We start from the raw sequence: 17,449 nt of genomic DNA on the forward strand, positions 1-17,449 counted from the left end.
TTCTCCATTATCCTAATAAATACACGATGCCGAATACACCGTGATCATAATAACGTCTCCCTAATGACGTTGCGAGATAGACTCATAGAGCGTATCGAGAATAATTCCTTTCATCTCCATAGGGAAATCCCGTCTTCGCGTGTCTCGCATTGCGTCTTTGAGATTTTTATACTGACAGAGTAGTTTTATTACAAACAGAATTTTAGAGATTTTGATTTTTGACAAATGTTTTTGACGATTAAATTGCAAACAACAGATATATGCGAATGTTTTTATTTCATTAGAATTAATTTGAATCATAATGCTTTTCGATAGAGCTTGACAGTTGAAAAATTTGTGTTACATTTGACAGATGTCTCACATGTCCGAAACAGTCCACAGAAAGTTTTGTATTAATTTAACATAATATGGATATGTTAAATAATACGCAAACTTCAAGTAATTTAAAATAAATTTTGTGTAAAATTAATATAGCTTTTTAATGTAAAAATTAACTAAAAAAGTATGGTAATTTTAGATTTTATTGTCTCTATTTGTATTTATTATAAAATAAAATAAACATTTTTTTCTGTAAATTTTAATAGGTAAATCTTGTCATTAATAATGTTATATTTACATCTTTTTCAGTTTTATAATCATTTAACATTTAAGTTTAATTAACACAACAGCAATATGTTAAATTAATACATTGCTGTTAATTTATGTGTTAAATATTTAACACAAAAATTTTAACGGGGACCGTTTTTAACAAGAAAGCAAAGTTTTCAACTATGTTTCAAATAATAAAACTTATCAGAAAGAAAATGTCAGATATTTCTAACATTAAGGAAACAAAAAATTAAACATTTCTTATTTCGAAATTTTTTAATATGCTTTGAATAACAACACATTAATCACATCAAATTATTAAAAATATTAATTTTATTAAGATTGAATTTATATACATTATCTTTTATAAGTATTTATTATGTAGTATATGAATCAAAATGGAAAAAGAATTTACTACTCTTTACGTGTATCTTCCATAAAAATACCGTTTCTATTTTATCCACAATTGTTCTTTCAACATCCTAATATCAGAATGTTTGCGTAGTCGTATAAAACAGTTGTTAATGCAAATAACTTGGACGATTAAGCATGGTAAATCTTCGAACATTACAAAAGTTCTTGTCATAAAGGTTTCTCTTTGGAGTCCCGCCAATTTTCCGCCGGGAAATACTCGCACGAGAGTGAGAGAGAGAGAGAGAGAGAGAGAGAGAGAGAGAGAGAGAGAGAGAGAGCAGAATGAGAGATCGTTAATAGCGTAATAGAATTGTAAAATTTGCCAAAAAGCAGTCGAGATATATTCCACGCAAAAGTGTAACGATATGTTATCTCATCGATCTTATACAAGGGGATCACGCAATCTCCCTGTCAGAGGATGACGAGAGAGAAAAAAATTCGACCACTCATGGGAAAAAACATTAACGTTCTTACATCGAATCACGTGCTTAATAAACATTGTTTTTTCACCTCTGTAAAGTTGACACTTCAGCTTTCAAAAAAAATAATTTTTTTTTTAAGTTCTGAGAGTGCACCCCGAAGAGATCTATAGAGTTCCTTATTAATTTTAAAAATAGTTTTGGCGAATTAAGTAAAATAAGATTACTGAATTTTGGGAGTGCTAACTTATGAAGTTGGCAGCTCATCTTTTAACAAACTAATTTTTTTTTTTTTTTTTTTTTTAAGTTATGAGAATGCACCCCGAAGAGTTCTAGAGTTCCTCATTTTAAAAATAGTCTTGGCGAATTAAATAAAAAAGAAGAAAGATTGATGAATTTTGGGAGTGCTAACTTCTAAAGTTGGCAGCTCATCTTTTAACAAACTAATTTTTTTTTTTAAGTTATGAGAATGCACCCCGAAGAGTTCTAGAGTTCCTCATTTTAAAAATAGTCTTGGCGAATTAAATAAAAAAGAAGAAAGATTAGTGAATTTTGGGGATGCTAACTTCGCAAAATAAAATCTTTAAATCAACGATAACATTATAAAAGCATTAAAAATAATGAACTGTCTCTCTTGCCGGAGTTCTCCCTCCTCGTTTATGTGTCAGCGGGTCACGTGCGTCCCCTTGACAGTGAAAGGGTTCGCATCAGGCGCGCGTGTGTATTAAATCGCCGGGATGCACATTGACCAGCCGGAGAAGTCAACCCTAAGCCAGATCAGAGGCGGTTGGTCCTCCGTCCTCAAAGATTAACAGGAACCTGACCCGACCCGAGTCTCGCATCCTTGTCTATAGTCTTCCGATCGGCGTCGGGACCAGAACCGAAGGGGAGACGGCGCGTCGCGGCGGAGAATTTAGAGAGAAAAAGGGCGAGACACACAAACACACACACACCCACAAATATACACTCGACGGGGGGTTGCGCGCCGCGACGCGCCGCGCCGCCGTGCGAGTGGAAGGAGGGATGGTGTTTCTTCTTTCGGAGGGGTAGTCAGCGCCGCCACCGCGGCACCACGCAGGGTGAGTCCTCAGTCGCCACTCGGTCACCCCGCCGATACGGGTGGGTTCCGCGCCGAGGAGCCGATCTGTCTCTATTTCCCTGTCGCGAAATCGCGTGATCGTCGCGCGCGCGGGCTTCGAAGAGGGTGCAGGAAAAAAAAGACACTGTCCGCGACACCGTTCTGTGCGTCTTCTCCTTTCGGGATATTGGGGTACCATAAATAAGGAAAAGGATCTCTCTGTGCGGAATCCGCGAGTGCCGCAACCGGTCAGCGCGCGCGTGCACCAGGCAACGACTCGATCGATCGACTCGTGCTCGGGATACAATAGGATCCAGATAGAGAGAGAGACGATGGACGGAACCACCATCCTCCTGCTGCGGGACGACAGATAAAAAGGGGGATATAACGAAGCGGGACTTCGCTTATTTCGCACCGGTACGAGAAGATATAGAAGCGATTCTCCGCGATCGCTGCTGCGTGCTGGTTTAATTTTTAGTTAGCAATGTATGAAAGCGGATTATGTAGCGATCGCGCCGCGTGACGCGACCTAGTCCGGAATGATCGCGGTTCTTAGCCGCGTTGCTCTTGTGATACCTGCTCGAAAATTTATCGCGCAATCCTCTCATCTCCGGGACGGTAGGCGCAAACGATCCTCGGAGGTTCCATTCAAAATTTCTAATCGACGGACTACACTCTCCATTTTTTTTTTTTATAACGATACACGGAGAGAATTTTCTCCTGGAATTTAATCTGAAAATCGTGGGACAATTAGGTATTGGAAGAATTTTATACAAGAGCTTCTTCTGATTAAAATATTTACCACAAGAAATAATGTTAATATATAACACAATTGGAAATTTGTATTTTTGTGTTAACTGGTATCGTGGAGTCAAAAATGACCCAAGAGATGTAAAAAATTATGTTAATTTTCTTATTGTGATTTTAGAAAAGTTATGTAATTGTTAACGACATTAATAAATGACTGATATAATTGAGTGATGTCTTTGGAAGAGTGTATTGTTTCATTTAATCAAATAAATAACTATAAAAATATAATACCTCACTAATGAGAAAGTATTTTATGTTAGGGTCTCAAATGACCCCATGATACCAGTTAAGTCAGTGAATTTGACGATAGCAGTTAAGGGTTAAATACTTAACACATTTATATGTGTTAACTTAACATATTGCTACTGTGTTAATTGAACTTAAATGTTAAATTATTGATGTAAAAATTACACAATGTGCATCTATTTTTAATTATACACAATAAGTGTGTTCTCTTTTATTGGTTACAAGATTTCTGTGTTAAAATTTACAGAAAATAATGTTGATTTTTTATTTTATAATATAAGTGGAGGTGATGAAATCTAAAATCAAGATTTTTTAGTTAATTTTTACATTAAAACAGTATTAATTTTACATAAAATTTATTTTAAATTACTTGAAGTTTACAATTTATGTTGTCTTAAAATATCAACACAGTTTTCGTATTCCCATTTCACATATCCATATTATGTTAAATTAATACAAAATATCTGTTTGTGACATTTGTTAAAATTAACACAAATTTTTCAACTGTGTACATACATAGTAGAATCAATCGAACATATTTTCTTATTGTGCTAATATTAATATTTTTATTGTGGTAAATATTAATCAGAGAAATTATGATATACAATATATATAAATTTTATATAATTAATATACATGAAATAAAAGTGTATCGTTATAAAAAATAACCGAGTAGTCTGTCGATTGGAATAGATATAATATAGAAATATGTGTGTATCAGAGAAAACTGGAGAAGCAGGAGAGGGCAGATGAATTCTTAATTGTGATCTCTTGAGAGACGACGAAGAGGGAGATATATATAGAATGTATGTGCACCGAGGATCCATACGCTTCCTAGAGCTTTTCTCGATTGCAAGTGAATCGTAGAATATGATACGATACTAACATATATATATATATATATATTTTTCTCATTTACGAGAAATGAAGGCATAGTGTGCCGGGTAAGATAACGAAGTTAGAATACGTTGTGCCAGGATAAGGAATCGTGTATATTCAAGAATTGTATCGACCAAAGTTTGTTAAATTATTCATGATACGGATATATGTGTTTAACACATTTGTCAGAGCATATACATATAAAGTTCGGCGCAAAACACGTCGAAAAGCGACGGTGAAATTTACACGGTCGCGAACGATCATTAATCGTTCGATGATCTCTGCCTATACTCGAAATTATGATCGGGATAATGATCGTGCCATGTGTTGCCCGATGAACTTTAGCATCCCCGTGTCGAGTTATAAATTCCATTAGTAGTGAGTAAAACAACGGAGCGTGTATCAGCTCACGAGCAATTAATAACCCGATAAAGAAGCCGAAGAAAGCATCAATCAATTTCTATTTTTTTTTATCACGCATTTCCTTTTTCTCGTGAAAAATCACGCGATGATTGCTCGGTGTTTCAACGACTAGCTTGGATTTTTTGTTAAGTGTACGTGCGATGTATTCGATGTGTTTAAATTGTCAAACGCGTTCGATTTTGCGACGGCTTGCATTCGAGGATTTTATGGCGACGATAAAAGAGGAGCACAAGGAGTTATCGAAGTTTGTCAGCCGTAGGCAACGATTGAATCGCCTCGGTTTTATCTTGTGGCAACCTGACAGCATATCAGATGTGACAGAGCTGCAGTTCTTATAAAGTTGCATCGTCTTACGAGAGTAACTACACGTTGTTAATCTCTCAAAGCTTCCTTTTAGACATAAAGAGCGCTCAACTATTTTATATACGTGTGTGCATCTTACAGCAATAAATTTTCCTCAAATTTCTTTTGGTGCTACATCAAAAAAATTTGAGAAAAATTTGAAGCTTATTGTACACAACACATAAATTCTTCTAAAATGTTTATGATACCAAGAAATTAAGTAAATTGAGATTTATTTAATTTCTTGATATTTTTATTAATTTCTTCTTTGATGAATCTCAAATGAAAATTTAAGAAAAACTTATTGCTGCAAGACAATTTGTGGCCTGTGCACAACGAACTTTAGTATCAATTTTTCTCAAATTTTTTTGTAAGAGATATCTAGAATAAATAAATCTCGAATTAAAATTTATTTAATTTTTCCGTATCATACAAAAAATTTATGTTAAAATCCATATGCACAGGGCATACATTTTTCTCAAATTTTCTTGCAGTAATAATTTTTTCTCAAATTTTCTCTGCCCACGTTGAAGTTTAAATATACATTTCATGTTGAGAGCTTAAAGTCTTAATTAATCAATTTTTTATTTTGCTCGTTGATTTTTTTTAAACGCGCGATTTTAAGTACTTATTTCCGTGCTTATCGAAGTAATTAGCACAAATTCATTATGATTGGGCAGGCAAAACAGTTTCGTTTGTATATATCGCTCGTTAATTAATTGATTTCACCTTGATAGGGCGTTTTAAGCTCGAAAGTAATTACAAAATCGTTATTTCGCGACGCGAACTGTCATAATCGGTACGTGTTCGTAATATACATATATTGTCAGTGGATTTCGACACGGTAATTAAATCGAGACATATGTAACGGGAATTATAACGACCGAGGTTGTTGTTGCGTGCAATCGGCCACCGATGCAGAAAGCCACAACGGTATTCCCGCCCTTGCTTATTATCGAGGATGAACGACTTGCATAGGGTGTCTAGCGGTCAGGGAAATCTGGAAAACCGGATATTGACAGAAAATTTTATAAATCTCGAATTATCAGGGAAAAGTCGGGAAATACTATTTATCTGGATTTTTTCACATTATTCCACATCTGTCTCAATAATTTGAAATTTTTTATTCAATAAATAGGTATAACTTTTCCTTGACTCCCAGTATGTTAATTTTCTATGTTGTTAAAAATCGATTCATCTACAGCGTGTTTGTTAATTTATATTTTCGTCGTCGTGTTATTTTATTTCAATGTATTATATATTTCAAAATATATTATAACATTGCTCGAGAATTATAATATTGTTCAAGAACTTTATTTTAATTCATTTTTTAATTAAAAATTAATACACTAATTTTATTAAAAATGTTTTTAAAAATGTATTTAAAAGTTTTGTTGTGATATATTAGATACCATTAAATATATTAAAAATAAAACTTGATATAATATAAATAAAAAGGTGATCATTTAAATAATTTATATAGTGACACGTTTGTTTCGATTATCGTACATAATGCAGATTGTAATTGATTTAAGTGTTTGTTTTTTTAACTTTCGAACTTTTTCATTGTTAACAAAAATATCTCAAGGATTTCATGATTTAACATTTAATTGATTTATCATATAGATATAGGCAAATTATATAATTGAAAAAAATAATACTAAAAAGTCAGTGAAAACATTAATTTCTATAATCTTGGAAAATTTGAAAAGGTCAGGGAATTTTTTCATTGAGTCTGCTGGACACCCTGGACTTGGTAGGGAGAGAGAGAGAGATCCGAACGTATCATAGTCGATTACACCTGAATAGTCTTTCAATCTCTTGCCCTCAAGAAGATGGAGAGACGCGGAAGTCGACTCGCCAAGTTTCATCAATTAAGGCTACTAGGTTGAACCTCGATAGCTTAACATTCTCGTAATCGATCAGCTGCGGTTCGTGCTTCATTGAGGCTTACAAGTACATGACGGTCGTTAACAGACCGAGCTATTTATCACGTGTCTTTGATTCTGTCTATATTGTACATCGAGTTCTTTTCTTGACATTAGGAATAAAAAATTGCACCGAAAAATTTTATCTTTATATAACATCTTCCTCTAAAGGCATCAAAAGGATCCTCTTATATAATTTAAGAGCTATATAAAATTTTCTAAAGAGGTATTTTTATTAGATATTTGTAACATGAAAAAATATATATACTCATAGGGATGTTTTTTATTAGTGTATTATTTGAAATGATTAAAAAACAGTCTTAACAAATGGACATTTGTTATTTATTACACATGTGTATATTTAAATGTTACACATGTAATTAAATATTTTTTTATGTATTGACATAGTTAAATACACATATCTTTGCTTATATTATTATTTTTAATATTAATTGATAAACTTATAAATTTAAATAATTTAAATAATTTTTAAATTATTAATCCTTATTCATTAAGAATATTTATTAAGAAGACTTATAAAAAAATATGCATTTTAAGAAAAGATTTTTTCGGTGCAATTGCGGATAATTTTTTCTCTCGGCGAGAGGGTGACTTCTCGAAAATAGGTGACGTAACAAACTTTATTATCGTACACGTGAGGAGGAAATTGCATAAAGTTTGCGACATGTATTGAACTTGTAAATAGAGACAATCGGAACTTTGTACAAATTGCAAATAGAATTTCCTCATTTATTCTACGACGTGCAAAACGCTTCCGATTCCGCTTTTGTTATTTCCACCTTCGCATATCGAGAATAATAAGTCGATGAAAAAATAAATTGCAGATGCAGATGGAAACAGAAATAAATAGCATCCGAGACGTATACAGTTCCTCAAATAAAAAATTTTTAAAATTTGCAACCCGATTGAGTTACATAATTTATGTCATTGATTTTATAGTCCAGTAAAACTAGACTTTGACTTCATAAAAATTAGGATCAAGCTGAATTTTTGTGGAAACTTTTATTTCGATGTTCTAATGAAATTCTAAAAAGTACCCTTAATTTCAGCCAGGGTGTTTATTTTATGGGAGGTAAAAGCGGGTAAATTTTACTTTTTTGTTATTATCTCAAAAACTATCAATTTTTCGAGAAAAATAGTTATTATCAAAATTATAGCTCATGAAATTCTACAAAAAAGGTTATTGTACTTTCTTTCATGGAATTAATCGTTTCGAAGATATAGAGCGAATTAAGTCTTAAGAAGTGCAGAAAAATTATATTAAAAGTATTACAACTTTACCACATGTTTTACTTAAAAACGATTAGTTGTACGAACAAAAATGTAATGACCTTTTTTGTAGAGAATTTAATGAGCTACAATTTTTATAATAACTATTTTTCTCGAAAAATTGATAGTTTTCGAGATAATAGCAAAAAAACTAAAATTTACCCCCTTTTACTCTCCATAAAAAAACACTGAAATTAAGGGTTTTCAGGATTTCATTAGAACATCGAAATAAAGGTCTCCACAAAAATTCAGCTTTATTCTGCGTATGATCTGCGTATTGATTCGAGTAAATATATATAAATTTTAATTGTGTAATAAGCGCGGAGTTGCCAATCTCGTAACAGGTTGCTTCTCCGAACCTGTAACAGGTTGTAACAGCTTGTTACTCGAACTATCGGTCGGTCACACAAGATTGCCAACACTTTTGAAAAATGATGGTTTTTAAGATAGATTATTTAAATATCGCGCGTGTTTTAAAAAGGATTATTTAAATATGGCACAAGAGAGGTCCTCTTCAAGTGAAGCAAAAAATTACGGTTTATTGAATCAATATCCGTGAAAGAAAGAAAGAGGGCTAATCTTAAATCAATTTCTCGTTAATAATGCTACAAGAGGAAATTATTTTACGCTTCAACCGCTTTGGCACGGATTATTTCTTCTCCCTCTTTCTCTCATGAACTTCCTTTGACAAAGTTATATCTTTGAATGAGACGCACAAAGCGAAAATCGTCAATTCAATTGAACGAGTATTTTTGTAATTTTTCTAATAGTTTCTTATAATTATATAATTGTCCATTAACATTTGACGTATAATTCCTCCCTTTTGTAATTTTAAATATTACTCCACACTAATATTCGCAATGCGGGATAAAAGTAATAACGCTTCCATGTTTGTATAAAATTGTAAAGCGAAATTGTGGTAAACAACATCGATATGATTGCATGCATTTGTAAAATTTTCATCTGTAAATGTCAGGTATAAGTGAAGTTGATTTAATCGGATTACTTAGTATTATAAAAAAAAAAGAAAGAAAGAAAGAGAAAAATAGATGAACGGTCCGAACTTTCATTCAGTTCCTGTCGATCGATCAAACGTGGAAAATTCCCACAAGCTTTTCCGCTCGACGTTTTCGTTTGCCCTTTATTGTCACGCTAGATATATATATTTTTTTTTACACAAAGAAATATTTCCAATTTTACCTTTCGTTCATCGTCCATCCGTTATACCCTATCGATTCGATTTCATAAGTTTATCGACACATACGATGGCGTATTTACAATTGAAATTTAGCAGTTTCCTTTGTTTTCTCGTCATCGAAATTTGTTTACGAATCAATAAGTTTACATTTTGTTGAGATATATTGGCTATTAATTAACTTCTTTCACACTTGGTTTTGAATAATTTCTGCAGCTTTATTTACGCTCGTATGAATATTTTTTTTTTAAATAATATATTTAATATAAATTATATATTTTTTTATATAAGTTATATTGCAAATTTTACGTGTGCGTCATTTTCTGCTCGACGTAAAAATTTTCAAAAATCCTCTCGCGAGAAGTATATCTTCCCTTGAGCTCCCGTATAACATTTCGCCAATTCGTCCTGGCATATCGACCGGATGCCAAAAACTTCCTGCTGTGAGTTTCCTCCCTGACACACATTCTGAATACTGTCTTCGCGAGTATAGCCGTATAAAAATCTTCACAGTTGAAAAACTTGTGTTAAATTTAACAGATATCACATCCCAAACGGTCCATAGAAATCTTTGTATTAATTTAACATAATATAGATATGTTAAATGAAGACACAAATATACTGTGTTAATATTTTAACACACAAAATAAATGCAAAACTGCAAGAAATTTCAAATAAATTTGTGTAAAATTAATATAGTTTTAATGTAAAAAATTAATTAAAAATATGTTTTAGATTTTATTCCCACTTATATTATAAAATATAAAACCAACATTTTTTGTGAATTTTATCTCTAAATTATTAATAATTAATATCTATAAATGTTGACAGATAAATCTTGTCTCTAATAAAACAGAACGTGTGTAAAAATTTATTGTATTAGTTTTACATTTTTTCTTCAGTTGTTTTAATAGGTTAACATTTAAGTTCAGGTAACACACAACAGCAATATATTAAATTAACACATGAATGTGTTAAATATTTAACACAAAAATTTTAACGGGGACCGTTTTTAACATGAAAACAAATTTTCTTACTGTGTTGTCTTAACTGTCGGCGATTCAAAGATATATATGTATATGTGTATACACATTTAGTCCAATAAAATTACTGTGACTTCATAAAAATTCGAATCAAGCTGAGTTTTTGTGGAGACCTTTATTTCGAAGTTGTAATGAAATCCTGAAAAGTACTCTTAATTTTATCCAGGGCGTTTTTTATGGGGGATAAATTTTAGTTTTTTGCCATTATCTCGGAAACTATCAATTTTTCGAGAAAAATAATTATTATCAAAATTGTAGCTCATAAAATTCTCTACAAAAAGGGTCATTATACTTTTTTTCGTACAACTAATCGTTTTTAAGTAAAACGTGCGGTAAAGTTGTAATACTCTTTTAATATAATTTTTCTGCACCTTTTAAGACTTAATTCGCTCTATATCTTCGAAATGATTAATTCCTCGAAAGAAAGTATAATGACCTTTTTTGTAGGGAATTTTATAAGCTACAAGTTCGATAATAACTATTTTTCTCGAAAAATTGATAATTTTTGAGATAATGTCAAAAAACTAAAATTTACCCCTTCTCAAGATTTCATTAGAACATCGAAATAAAAATCTCCACAGAAATTCAGCTTGATCCTAATTTTTATGAAGATTTGACCTTTTCAAGTCTAATTTTTCTGGAGTAATACAAAATATATATATATATATTTTTATTGCATATCTATACGTGATACGTAACAACGATCGCTTGATCTTTAATTTTCTACGATTTTTTCGATGGCTCTCTATATTCTTCCGTAGATTGCGAATTTGCTTGCTTCCCGAGGGAAATATCGTGTTTATATACATCCTATCTCACGAATGAACTACAATTTGAGATTTACATCACAGATCGCTAGTTGTCTTCTGTCTTTGTAGTGCACTTCGCGCATTAAGACAATGCGTCTTTTAATCTTATTATCGGATTAATTCTACCTCACTCAACTCGTCGTGATCTGTATTGCTGTCTTGAAGCGTATCGAATTCTCAACAAATAAGTTTCAGACGTCTAAAATTTCCAACAATTCCTCTTCTTTTATCTCTTGCACTTTTTGCAATCTATAGTTTCAACGATAATAGGAATTATTTTGTTCGGAAAGTCTTTGAAGAATTTACTGCAATATAAAATATATAGATAATATAATATTAAATATAATAATTTGTGTATATTATATAATTTGTCGAATTAATTTCGCGATTCTATATAATTGCTACAATTTGGAGAAATTTATTTCGCGTATATCTATTTTAATTGGATCAAGTTGAAAAACACAAATTTTTTTTTTCTAAATAAACAATATAGGAGCAATATTGTGGAGAAACAAATTTGATAACAAATTGCTGTGTTTATAAAAGACTGAAAAACTGGAAGGGGAATATATGCATTTATATATAAACGCGATATTTTTTTTTATAGTCAGCGCGCGAAGTCGTTACAGTTTTTTTTTGCACAGCCATCGTGTCACTCAAATATCGGATCGAGTCTGCGAAAATAGGTCAAGCACATTACAAAGAAGAAATTAAAAAAAAAAAACGCGAGAATTTATAGCGAGCAGTTAATTTTCAGTGGAAATATACTTTCTTCGTTTCGCATTTCGATTACTTACTCTTTTCCGGACGCGACTTTCAATTGTAATTTGATGTCTCAGTAAACTATCTTCTTCTGCGCGCGACAATTTGTAATGTTGTCCGTGTAATTTATGCAAATGTCCCGTGAATCAATCTCCACGACGACGAGCAAGCTGTTGAATTAATATTAATACAGCGTTTTACCTTATGTATATAATAAACATCGTGCTTTCGCGTCTTAATTACAAGTCTCTGATGTATATTTCATTCCATTCTCCATTAAAGTACAGATTTCACTTTCTTGCGTTAAACCGAAATGAACTTATTAATGATGTTGCACAGACTATTTGCTGCGAAAAGTAAATAAATTCTACTTTTTATTCCTCATTTTCTCCGTCCAAACGATTTATCTCTCTTATAGAAGTATATAGAAGTTGTCATAATTATATCACGCAATTACAATTTTTTAAATTAAATAATTAAGTAACTGTAATCAATCTGGAAAAAAAATATCACATGTCCCAACGGCCCACAGAAATTTTGGTGTTAATTTAACATAATATGAATATGTTAAATGGAAAACATAAAATACATGCAAAATTTCAAATAAATTTTGTGTAAAATTAACATAATTTTAATGTAAAAATTAAAAAAGACGTTAATTTCAGATTTTATCATCTCCACTTATATTATAAAACGGAAAATCAACCTTTTTCACTGTAAATTTCAACAGAAAAATTTTGTCATTCATAAAGCAGAACATATTTATTATGTAAAATTTAAAATAGATGCACATTATTATTGCTACATTTTTTAGTTCTTTTAATAAATATGTTACATTAACACATGAATGTGTTAAATATTTAACACAAAAATGTTAACCGTTTTTAACAAGAAAACAAATTTTTCTACTGTGAAGATTTAATCTCTCTCACTTGAAATCATTTCTTTACTTTCTTCAAATTTCTTTAATTTTCTTAATATATATTTACATTTTATTTTTTTTCTCATCACTCTTTAAATAGGTAGACGCAACAGTTAGTAAATCTATAAAAATGACGTTTCAGTCGAACGAGGCGTTATTCTTATCTATTGACATTTCTTCCCTTCTCAGCTCCTATCGGGAGCAAATGCCGACGCTTTATGTATTTTCATATTGTTTCGCGTTTTACATTTTCATTCCCCGACGCGGCGCACGTTTCCAGAATTTAGCGAAATTTCGTTACACACTTGAGATTCTGAGTCAAGCTCCGAGACACATCGCACGCGGGGGCATAAGAAACGTTCTCTCTCTCTCATCTTCATACGTGGGAGGTCGAGACGACGACAGCAGTCGCCGCTGCATCCTTCCGAAGGACGCCGGAAGGAATTGTAATTCGGCTTTTTCGCTCCGCTTCGCTCTCAGCCACGTCCCAGCAACGTCACGCGCGACGTTATTTCGCTGGCCCGGCCGTATTTATGCGCGCGTTCTCGAATGACGTCGCGGGAGAGATAGCGTGAGCGGCACCTCTCGCTTGTATATGTATATATATATATACAGGGTGCTCCATTTTAATGTCCCACCCCAAATAAGTTTTTTTATTTTTGATTGTAGAAAAAAATGTTTCAGACAAAAATTGTGTGATTTCGAGGAGGATATAAGGTGGTGCCATTAGTTTGACCTTGAATAGTTGCTTGAAGGTCACGTAAAGGTCACCTTGAGGAGATCTTGTCTTATAACTCAAAAAGTATTTGAGATAAAAAAGTGTTTTGGAAAGCTCTCGATGTCAACTACAAGAATATGTAATAAAAGTAGGTGGTCCCATTTAAGAAATTAAAGGTGACCTTCACATGACCCTTAAGCAACTATTCAAGGTCAAACTAATGGTTTGATTGTATATACATTGTATGATTTAGAGGAGGACATAAGGTGGTGCCATTAGTTTGACCTTGAATAGTTGCTTGAAGGTCACGTAAAAGTCACCTTGAGATGATCTTGTCTTATAACTCAAAAAGTATTTGAGATAAAAAAGTGTTTTGGAAAGCTCTCGATGTCAGCTACAAGAATATGTAATGAAAGTAGGTGGTCCCATTTAAGAAATTAAAAGTGACCTTTACATGACCCTTAAGCAACTATTCAAGGCCAAACTAATGGCACCAGCTTATGTCCTCCTCGAAACCATATATACAACTTTTGTCTGAAACATTGTTTTCTACAATCATAAATGAAAAACTTATTTGGGGTGGGACATTAAAATGGGACACCCTGTATATACGTATACTCGCGAGGACGATTAATTCACGCGATGTCTCCTTCACGCGCGAGGTGAGACCGCGTTCTCTCGTTGCATTCCGCGGTTAAGAGAATCTTTTTACGACGCGTTTTATCTCTCGGCGATATCGCACTTCATACGTGATATAATCGGTATCGAGTGAAAACACTTTGGGGTTTTAGGGTGTTTAGCGGTCAGGGAAATCTGGAAAACCGGGTGTTTTCAGAGAATTTTCTAAATCTGGAATTGTCGGGGAAAAGTCAGGAAAGTTTACTATTTATCTGGATTTTTTCACATTATTTTATATTTGTCTCAATAGTTGGAATTTTTTTATTAAATAAATATAACTTTTCCTTGACTCCTACACAGTAGGAATTTTTTTTATTAAAAATGGTCCCCGTTAAAATTTTCGTGTTAAATGTTAATTTAACACATTGCTGCTGTGTTGATGGAACTTAAATGTTAAATTATTAAAGCAACTGGAAAGGGATGTAAAAATAACACAATGTGCATCTATTTTTAATTTTACACAATAAATATGTTCTGTTTTATTAGCGACAAGATTTATCTGTTAAAATTTACAGAAAAAAGATTGATTTTTTAATTTTATAATATAAATGGGGATGACAAAATCTAAAATTAACATATTTTTAGTAAAGTTTTACATTAAAACTATGTTAATTTTGCACAAAATTTATTTTAAATTATTTGAAGTTTTGCATTTATTTTGTGTTAAAATATTAATACAATATTTGTGTCTTCTCTCTGTTAAATTTAACAGATATCACATGTCTCAAACGGTCCACAGAAATTTTTTTGGTAATTTAATATAGTATGAATATGTTAAATGAAGACAACTGTGAATATGTTAAAAGAACACAAATACTGTGTTAATATTTTAACACAAAATAAATGCAAACCTTCAAGTAATTTAAAGTAAATTTTGCGAGAAATTAACATAGTTTTAAAATTAACAAAAATATGTTAATTTTAGATTTTATCATCCCCACTTATATTATAAAATAGAAAGTCAACATTTTTTTCTGTAAATTTTAACAGAAATTATCATTATTAAAGCAGAACATATTTATTGTGTAAAATTAAAAATAGATGCACATTGTGTATTATTTTTACATGTTTTCTAGTTATTTTAATAATTTAATAGAACAGTAATATTTATGTTAAATTAACACATGAATGTGTTAAATATTTAACACAAAAATGTTAACCGTTTTTAACAAGAAAACCTAAATGTTTCCACTATGTGACATTACGTTTGAATAATGATCGCTTTTTCCCATACTTATATCGTATAAAATTTTTTGCAAAGCAAATCGCATGTCTTATTCGCCGAGATATTCGAGCAACGAAATATCGAAAATCCATCTGGAATAAAGTTCGAAGGACTTTGCGAATCGCTCTTGTATAAATTACATCAACCGCGCTCTGATGCGAGAGATAAAAGGCTCGACTGGAAGCAGCAGGAGCAAAGAAGAAAATCATCTTTCGTTTTTTATAATCTTTCAGTTCTGGTCCAGAAGAGGCCTCAGAATAATCTTGGGAGACGCTGATTTAGGCGATCGACCGAAATCGCTTTGTCGCAAGCTTCTGAAGCTCAAGCTGTGGCCTTGGCTGAGTTAACTTGCAGAATATATCGGCGAAGGAAAACTGTGGTAAAGTCCGAACATATCCGATAAACGTGTCTATACAGGGTGTCCCAAAATTAATAGTGAACCTGTTAATGACAGATTCCTGGGATCATATTTGGAGATGATTTTTCCTCAGCGAAAATGTCGAGGAAAGCCATCATTTTTTTTACATTTTTGCACAGTAGAAAAATTGGTGTTTTCGTGTTAAAAACGGTCCCCGTTAAAATTTTTGTGTTAAATATTTAACACATTCATGTGTTAATTTAACATATTGCTGGTCTATTAATTAAACTTAAATGTTAAATAAAATAAATTAAATAAAATAGTTCTGCTTTATTAGTAACAAGATTTTTTTTGTTAAAATTTACAGGAAAAATATTGATTTTCTATTTTATAATATAAGTGGGGATGATAAAATCGAAAATTAACAATTTTTGTTAATTTTTACATGATTAAAATTATGTTAATTTTACACAAAATTTATTTCAAATTATTTGAAGTTTTGTATTTATTTTGTGTTAAAATATGGACACAATATTTGTGTCCCCATTTAATATATCCATATTAAGTTAAATTAACAGAAAAATTGATATCTGTAAAATCTGTTAAATTGAATGTATCTTCATAATTAAGCCTTAAATTAAAATTTAATTCAAGTAAACTCTACATGAAATTGATCAAAGAATGTGATTTTGTTAATATTTTATTTTTCCACGAGGCTTACTTTGCGAAAGACCCCTTATATTTTCAATCGCTTATAACTCGAAATGTCAATTATTGATGCCTCGACATTTTTGTTGAGGAATAAAAATCGTCTCCAAATTATCCCAGTAATCTACCATTAACAGCTTTATTACTAGTTCTGAGCCACCCTGTAAGCGATGACGCGGAAACTCGAAGAGAATTCCAAATTTAATTACGTCACCGCGAATTTCCGGAACACACGTCGAATTTCTTTTCTCGCCACGCGTCGTGTAAGGTAACTTAGTTTTCTATCTTCGTTAAAGATATATATACGGATCGGATTCGCGCTCGGCGAAATACGAATTCTTCGAGAATCCGACATGATCCGATAGATTCTCCGCGTTGCTTCCACGTCGAATTCAGGAGATCGTAGAATGTCAACAGGCGACTTCGGCGAGCATGATCTGAGGACGGGACAAATTCCTGCTGGCAGTCGGTGCAAGGTGAACGCGAGGGTAGGGCGCACCTACCTTCCGTTGTAGCGGGTTGTAGAAAGGTCGATCGATATATGCCCCTTTTGAAATGAGAAGCCGCTCTTCCTCCGCAGAGCACGTCACAACCGGGGACGGGATAGGGTAGTC

The 17,449-nt window shown here is 32.2% G+C and overlaps 1 protein-coding gene across 1 annotated transcript in view; it reads left to right on the top strand.

Moving 5' to 3' along the window:
• Positions 1-2,489: 2,489 nt before the first annotated feature.
• The window catches only part of eag (potassium voltage-gated channel protein ether a go-go), a 149,020-nt gene continuing 134,060 nt past the window's right edge, over positions 2,490-17,449 (top strand). Inside the window, 1 exon segment of the mRNA XM_029320590.2 lies at positions 2,490-2,916. The gene's annotated coding sequence lies outside the window, so the exon portion shown is untranslated.

Source organism: Nylanderia fulva, unplaced genomic scaffold, assembly GCF_048542155.1.
Source record: "Nylanderia fulva isolate GAGA-0341 unplaced genomic scaffold, ASM4854215v1 Scaffold39, whole genome shotgun sequence".
Classification (NCBI taxonomy): domain Eukaryota; kingdom Metazoa; phylum Arthropoda; class Insecta; order Hymenoptera; family Formicidae; genus Nylanderia; species Nylanderia fulva.